Here is an 8,886-nt window from a genome sequence, read left to right on the forward strand (position 1 = left end):
ATTGAGCAGATAAACATTGGAAAAACTCGTTTATTTTCTGATAGTTTTGAATATTATTTTGCAGAAAAATTGAAGAAATTTAAGGAGAGAAAAGCTGCAAAAGATATGAAAGAAGTCAATGTTGTTGAGAAAATAGTTGAAGTGGAGAAGATAGTTGAAGTTGAGAAGATTGTGGAGATTGAAAAGATTGTTGAAGTCACAAAACCTTGTCTTACATGTTTGGAACCTTGCAAACAATGTGATGAAAAAGATAAGAGGTTTAGTGATCTAGAAAAGTTGAAAGAAAAGTTGTTGTTTGATGTCAAGAATGTGAAAGAGTCGTACGATTTATTGAACAAAACTGTGAATAGTTTGCAGAAGACAAACTCGGAAAGAGAAGATGCATTGACTATGATGAATGCAACAATGATGTCAAAGCAAAAGAGATAAATTTTTACATCGAAGAATGTGCGAAATGGAAGAAAGAGTTGGAAACTGAGAAAACTGAAAATGAAAGAATCAGACGATTACTGAGAAGTTATTCGAGTTCTGATTATTTAATTGACAGAATTTATCAAACTGTTGCAGGTTTTGAAGTGTTTGAATATAAGAAGCCAAAGAAAAAGGATACTGGTAAGAAACAGAGTGTTAATTATAACAAGTGTCCGCCTCCGATTTGGGAAGGGTATTCACCTAGAAAACCGAATGAGGAACAAGTAAAAAAGGCAGTCAATATAAAGTTAGAGTCCGTGATAACCGATGCATTACCAGACAATATTGACATCACGTTCACAGTGTCCGACACAGATCATGAGTCTGATTTAATAAAAAGGGTGGTCGATCAGGTGTTGGATAAGGATGAGGAGTCAGAGTCAAAGTCCGAGTCCGAAAGTTCGTGTTTGTCAGTCGGGAGTTCGAGTTCGTCTGTCAAGAGTTATAAGTCGTCGGGAAAACGGGTGTATAGTAAAGAATTTTTGTTGTCAAAATCTAATTTGAATGACGAAACATTTGAAGTTGCATATACTTTGAATGATTCTGACAAATTATATTTTGATAAAGAGTTTCCAATAAGAGGTGTTAAAACTGAAATGATCAAAAAGGTTTTCAAATTAACAGAAATTAATATTTCTGAAATAAAAGATGTAAATCTTTCTACAAAACCTAGACCTTACACCTCAAAATTAAACAAAGATTAAATAAGAAAATGGGTTACAATTCTGGTTTTGGTTTTCAAAAGAAAGCAAACCGTAATGGTAATTTCAAAAATAAAGGACTTGGTTTTATTTTTCCAGAAAATTACAAAAATGAGAAAATTTCTAAAAATACAAAATTTGTGTCAGGTACATCTGTTGAGGATGAAAAGAAGAGCTCATTCTGGAGACAGTCAAATTAGGAATTTCTTGCTGAGAAGAAGAAAAATGAAGCTCATCAGAGAAAAGAGACGAGAACCTGTTACAGGTGTCAAGAAGTTGGTCACATTGCTTGGCACTATCCTAAAGCAACTAACACAAAACAGGGAGTCTTAGAAAAACTCAAAGAAGTAGTTGTTGATAAAACCGAACCACCAATTGAAAGATTTAAAGTATTTAAAAATTCTACATATGAAGTTGGTGAGTGTTCGAAAAGGTTTTACAAGAAAAGGGGAAATCTTGACAATCAAGCTTGGGTTGTTAAGAAATCAGATGTAAAACCTGGCGATGAATCTGATTCCACAAAATCAGATGAGCCACATGTTGTTGAAAAGAGTGAAAACTCAGTTCCTCCAATGGATGATAAGAACTTTCCACCATTGAGGACTGAAAATTTTAAACAAAAAATTGGCAAAGTTGATATCTCGAATCAATTTTATTCTGAAAAGAATAAATTTGATGTTGAGAAAGCTTTTAATGGAAATGTGAAGAAGATTTTTGGAAAGATGATCGAGGGAAAGGTTAAAGGGGTTAAAGACTTTTATGCTACAAAGAAAGCAACTTACAACCTAACTGCAGATGAGTTAGTATCACCCAAGGCTGGTCAGGCTTGGGTGGACATTTTCTTTCATTGAAAAACCTAACTTGCCGGAACTCCCAGGTTGGTAATTGGGGAGTAGGAATCGACATCTTTCTTAAGAAATTCATGAGAAGTGTTTTCGTTCTACAAGTGGTTCAGAGGTTTGTCCTTACAAGTGATTCGTCAAGGTGATTAGGTTGAACATGATGTAATCTTCATACATGTGGTATTTCTGAAAAACAAGATGATGAACCCCAAACCTACAAGTGGTTTTAACAAAACTAATTTCCAGAAAAACCATTTTGATTAAAACAAACTTAAGTGTTTTGAAATCTTAATGGGAAAATAGTTTGTTGAAAGGGGGAGTTCTGATTGTTTATGTCGAGTGAATGGCAAGTTGAAGCGATTCACAACAGTTGTCAATTTTCTTGTACAGTTTGTTTTCAGATTTCTTTCATATTAGAAATATTGAAAAAGCCAAAAACATGATAAAATCAAAAATGAGTTTTGTTGTGAAAAGAGGAAATGATAGTACTGTAGGATCAGTTTTGACCTCTCGAGTGAGTCAATCAGAGCTAGTGCTTACTGAAAATGTGGCGGAAACACATTTTCAGCATGATACAAAGAAAAACCGTAAAAGAATGGAGTAGAAACAGAGAATTCACACTTAAAATACTTTTTCTTCACTTGATAACGCTTTCCGTACGGACAGCAGTTCGACGTGGAGTTCCAGACAACGTTACAAATGAAGAACACAACGGGGGTATTTATAGGCTACTTGGTCCGCTCATGTGACATGTCCACAAGAGCGGTCCAGACAACAAAGCTGGTTCGCTTTTGTGGACACATGCCACAAAAGCGGACCTACAACATTAACATCATAAATTTACAATCTAACCCCCTGAACTTATACAAAATGACCTATCTGGACCCTATACATTAAACTAGCATTACAAAGACGCAGGCTTTAGACATTGTGCATCAACAAACTCCCCCTTGGATGAAGCCGCAGTCTTTGTCTTGAATGTAGGTATTCAGATTGCTTTGAATTTCTCTTCCTTTGGTTTTGGCTTTCTTCCCAGCGCAACCCTGATCTTCTCATTCTTTATCTTCCTCGCTTTCTCTTCCTTTTCTTGTTGCTTCATAAACTTTCCTCTATTTTCTTCCATCTTTTGATTCTCACGTTCACGTTCACGCTCACGCTTCGTTTTCTTTTTCATCTTCTCTTCTAAAGACCACCACGAAGATTTCCACTTGTTTTCAGAGTTGATTCCTTTCTGAACACACAGTGATACAACACGTTGAAACTGAAGAGCTTGCTCTTTATCTGCTGGCGAGTAGCGAATCTTGTGAATGAATAGACATTCGATGTCTTTCGCTGAACAATTAACTAACCACATAGGGTCGTAAACATGAATATCCCTCAGCTCTCCACCAGCTCTGTATGTGATTATTGCTTCGGTCGTCCTGCAACTGTAAACCCAATTAATAAAGCCTTTATAAAATTCCTGCTCCATTTCTGGCATCGGAATTGTCTTCATTGTACGCGGAGGCTTCACATTCAGAATAATTTCTACAACCCCAGTTTCCGGATCAACTCTCTGAACACGTCTTGGACGATGAGGCTTCCACTTTCGAAATGGCTTCAATTGTTCATACTTGATGTAGCCCCACATCGCGGTATCATTCTTTCTCACCTTGTACTCCAAGACTCTCACCTTTGCTAATTCATCAACGTCCCACCATGGTAATGACATTATGTCATATAAACGTGCAAAATAGTGGACGCCATATTCTCTTCGAATAGCATAAGCGTTAACTTGCGGAAGAAAACCCCAACTAATAATATCGCCAAGCGAAACATTTCGATCTCGTTGGAAGAACTTCAGCGGCCTCTTGAATTTTCTTTCATGAGAATCTTTAAACCATTTAGAACGATTAATTTCTTCAGCATTCGATTGACCTTCTTTATCAACATTAGATTGGCCTTTCTGCTCAGCTTCTTTCCTCAAACATTCAAATACATTATCATTCACCGCTTCAGTCACTTTCTGACGTAATTCATCTCTATTCTCAGCAACAAAGAACTCCATTAACGTTGGAAGTTTCGAAGTATCTTCAGGAACCTCTTCATTATCTGAACATTCTTCAACCTCAACTCTATCATAGATATCAGCATCTTCAACATAATCATACTTATAATCTTGCTGTTTATTGATATCAAACGATTCTAAGTCCTCTTCAAAGTCGAAGGGAATTTCAGGGTTTACATTTTTAAGCATTTCTTTATACTCCTCTAGACGCATGAACAACGGCTCATGATGCTCAACAATCTGAGTCTTACTCGACTCCCCCTTACCTTCAGCTTCACCACTTTCTTCATTAATTGTGTCATTCAACAGATCTTCAACGACTTTTTCATTTGAGGCTTCAGTCACTCTAACACCTGAACCTCCTGCAGCGTCATCATCATCATCACCTTTAGAACTGTGTCTGCTAGCAGAATATACAAACTCATCTTCATCATCATCTTCATCATCCTCTTCATCTTCTCCACCAATTAACTTAGGCGTTGGAATTTCTTCTTCGACTAAGCCAGGAACTGCAGATATAGGCTCAGGATTATCAATTACCATCGAAGGTACAATAGACATTTCAGAACTTCCTTCCACCCCTTTACCCTTATCTTTCATCTGCCTTTCTAATTCTGCTTGACGTTCTGCACGAAGGTCTTCTAGCTTCAACTCTTCATATTTCTGTTCCACTGATGTCTCTAACATGCTTTCCACAACTCTATTCAGCATGTAGAACTTATGTTCATGTAGTGCTTTAGCAGCAGTAAGTTCTTTATTTTTTAACTTGTAGTATTCATTTTCACTCTCTCGACGATTCTTCTCTTCTTCTAATTCAGACACTCGAACTTTCAAAATGTCGATTTCCGTCTGATCAACTTCAATTTTCAGTGTCAACACTTTGTTTTCACCTTCCAACCTCTGCACCCTACCAGCAAGAGTCTTTTCTCTATCAGCAAACTTTTTGCTTTCAGCCGCCAACTTTTTATTCTCTGCTATCACATCCTCAATTCTCTTTTCCAATTTCAACACTTGCGAATTGTTTGCAAAGTCGAAATCAACGTCTAGTAGATTATCTTGTGGTATCGGAAGACCTTTACCCGAAGAACCAGGTTGTACTTGGGTGAGTGGAGGTGTGCCAAAGAGATCTTGCGAAGTATAATATGGTTACTGTGGTAGTGGTGTTGATTGAAAAATAGGAGATGGTTGTTGTTGCGGTGTAGGTTGTCTGGGTGGTGTTGAGTGTGATGGAGGAGTAAGTTGTCTTGGTGATTGTTGTGGTGTTGGTTGTCTGGGAGGAGATTGATGTATTGGAGATTGTGGAGGTGTTGGTTAACGTGGAGGTGTTGGTTGACGTGGAGGTGTAGGATGCGTTTGCATGATCTTCTGAGGGCGCTTCGACACTTTAATCTTTGGTGTAGTTCTCTTTCGACCAGCAACTTTCATTTTACCCCTCGAAGTAGATTGTGACGCTGAAACATGCTCCGGAGAAAGTACATAAGGTGCATCTTCTTTCTCTTCCCTCTTCCTCTTTCTAATCAACTTCTCCTGTTCTACCTCTTCTCTCATTCGTCTTTCACGTTCTTTTGCATCAATCACTTCATATTCAGACGAACTAGAAGAACTAGTAGTGTCTTTATCAACGTCGTCACCTTCAACATCATCTAACACCTTCTCTTTTTCTTTTTGAACATCAGAAGTAACCGTTTCCACAACATTATCAACAAAATATGCTTCTGTTGTAAACAAATCCGTCTCAATTACAATGTTTTCAGCACCAGTCATCTCTTGTTCATTTTCAACATTCATCTCAGAGATATCTTCATCAGATTCATCAATTAACATTGTTTTCTTTTTCTTCTTTTGTTTCTTCTTCGGTTTTGAAGAAGAACCTTCACCTTCAGCTACAGGAGTTGCAAATCTACGTCTGCGTCCTGATTCCTTCACATACCACTCGTTCTTGGTTGATTTGAAACTCTGAAGTATTTTCAACTCTACAGCATACAACGCCTCTTTCATTTCCTCTTGATTTCTCCAATTTTGATGATTTTCCAGATTAGGATCCACATAGTTTGCATCTCTAAGCAATCCGAAGTTTTCAATCACTAGATCAGGCTCTGGATGATTAGGATGATATTTGACCAGGTTCTTCAAAGTGTTATTAGACATGTGAGCTTGGACAAGAAGATCATCTTTAATATTTCTATCAATCCCAGGGTATGCACGATCAATCAACATTTGTACAAAACGCGGATACTTCCAAGTTCTAATGTTCATCGTGATGTTCTCCGCCATATAGTGAAATACTATATGTGAAAAATTATATTTCTTATTCAACACCAATGCCGTTAGCATGTTCATCTGGTAATCCCTCATCTGGTCATAACTGCCCTTTGTGTGGCTCAGTGTAATCAAAATACAATGAATTAAAAACTTGAATGATTTCTGAAATTTCGACTTCAAGTAGTTCCCGGTGTTCAAAGTATTTCTGTATCCCAATCGTAGCATGCAACCCTTCACCATACGTTCCGGAAATCTTGTGGGGTAGTTGGCCTCATCAGGAAAGTTCATAACTTCTCGAACTAATGCTTCAGTCACCAGAATAGTCTCCAACTTTCCATCCACTTCCACCACTGACGATATCACCTTGCTTGCCTCATCATACGTTGCATTCATCCAAAATCGACTAATATGTGATCTGTACAACGGCCTCTGGTCAGTCATCGCTTTCTTCACTGGAATACGATTCATGTAGTCCAAAATACTGCTAAATTCTGACAGTAAAGGACACTTCTCCACCTCTAAATCAATGCAGCTGTTGTGTACCGGATCGAATAACACGTTTGGTGACGCCTGCAAAACAACAAGACAATCAAAGACTTAGAAAAATTTTTATATTTTGAATACTGACCAAAAAGCGAACCATATAAGCGGTCCAAATAATGATCAAAAAGCGAACCATCTTATGTAAGTAAACGCGAACCATGAAGTGTATAACCATACAAGCGAACCCTATATATGACTAAATAGCAGACCTACTTAAAAATAACACAAAAAGCGAACCGTCCCTTATACCAATAAGCGAATCAACCCTTTTACTGCCTTAAAAGCGAACCTGCTTGACATCTTATGAGCGGACCTGAAAGTGTTCCTAAAGGCGGACCTAATTTGTTCTTATAAGCGGACCTACAAGATGTACCTGAAAGCTGTCCTAATGGTGAATGTCTGCAAAAGCGGCCCTAATACAAATACTTGTAACAACTGCTTAAACTCTAAAATTGATTCCTAAATCACAATCTACACAACATTCCGAGACTAGAGGTGTCTTTTGATTCCTACAAATATGCCTAAAACTCCCTAGATCTGAAACTGAAACCACTCATTGCCGACAACACTCATCAAACACTCAAATTTCAGCAATTAACACACAATACTACCATATATAACATCAGACGACATGATTACACTATTCTATTCAACCAAATATGACAGTTAAAAGCTCAAAACGCGATCCGTTCATGCAAACATACCGACAAACATATTTTTAACACGAAAGAACTAAGATTGAGAGAGGACTTACCTTGCCCATGATGTAATGAACTAGAATCTATCAAGAATCGAAGAAAAACAGGCTCAAACAGCAAGAAATCACGATGAACACGAAGGATCGCTCGTAATCGCCTCAGAGAGAATGACGTATAAGCGAACTGGGTTATGTCAAGAAAAGCTGTTGGTGCATGTTTTGTGACAACAGCTTAGATTTGGTCTTTGGATATCTTGTAATTAGTAAAACGATAAACAGTTAGCGGGTTTAGCTTTGTAATAGTTTGTAATAGTGAAGTAAGAGTGATTGGGCCAAACCAAACCCACATATGGGGGAGGGTTTGCGAAATGGGCCTTGCCCATGACCTAGCCCATATGCAAAGCTTTGTCCTATATAAACAAAGCTTAGCATTAGGGTTTAGGTTAATCATCTAATCACCTTAATCACTTGGAGAGAATTCGTGAAAGATAAAGGCTTGGACGAATTAGGATCTTAATTGGTTGTAATCGTTAAGAAGATAATCAATAAAGATCGGGTTTAAAGTGATTCGTGTTCTACTCGTTTTCTGTGAAATCTAATCTAGGTGATTCCGCACTCTAGGTTGGATCGACGATTCTGTTACGATCCGCACGCGTTAGGGGACTTACAATTGGTATCAGAGCTTTCGGCTCTTGATTCTCTTGGTTCAGAATCGTTTTTGCAGAAAAATCGGCGTTTTTGAAGTTTTTGGAGGCTGTTTCGGAGATCTGCTGCTGATTTCGGATAAAACACAAGCATTTCGGATCATTTCTGATCAAAAGGCTTGCATTTCGGACTGTTACTGATAGAAATCTTGCATTTCTGATCAATTTCGGACCAAAAATCATCCATTTCGGATTAACAGCTTCAATTTCGGACACAACAACATCAATTTCGGATCCATTCCTGATTAAAAAGTTGCATTTCGGACCAGGGTGACTTGATTTCGGATCCATTACTGATCAAACAGCGGCATTTCGGACTGAAGGGTTGCATTTCGGACCAGAATTCAACCATTTCGGACAAAACTGGTGTGATTTCGGATCAGACTGTTCATTACGGATTAGTGTGCATCATTTCGGACCAGAAGAACTCATTTCGGAACAGGAGGTGGCATTACGGATTTAGGACCATTTCGGACAATTTCGGACCATTTCGGAAGGGGTGGAATTTTTCTTGGCTTGCGTAAGAAAAATTTCACTGTTTCACGTTTAGAAAACTATCCGTAACTCATTTGGACAAACCGTTTGCACCGTTGGTTTCGTTGGATTTTTAGGACAAAAA

This window comes from Helianthus annuus, chromosome 7, assembly GCF_002127325.2.
Source record: "Helianthus annuus cultivar XRQ/B chromosome 7, HanXRQr2.0-SUNRISE, whole genome shotgun sequence".
Taxonomy (NCBI): domain Eukaryota; kingdom Viridiplantae; phylum Streptophyta; class Magnoliopsida; order Asterales; family Asteraceae; genus Helianthus; species Helianthus annuus.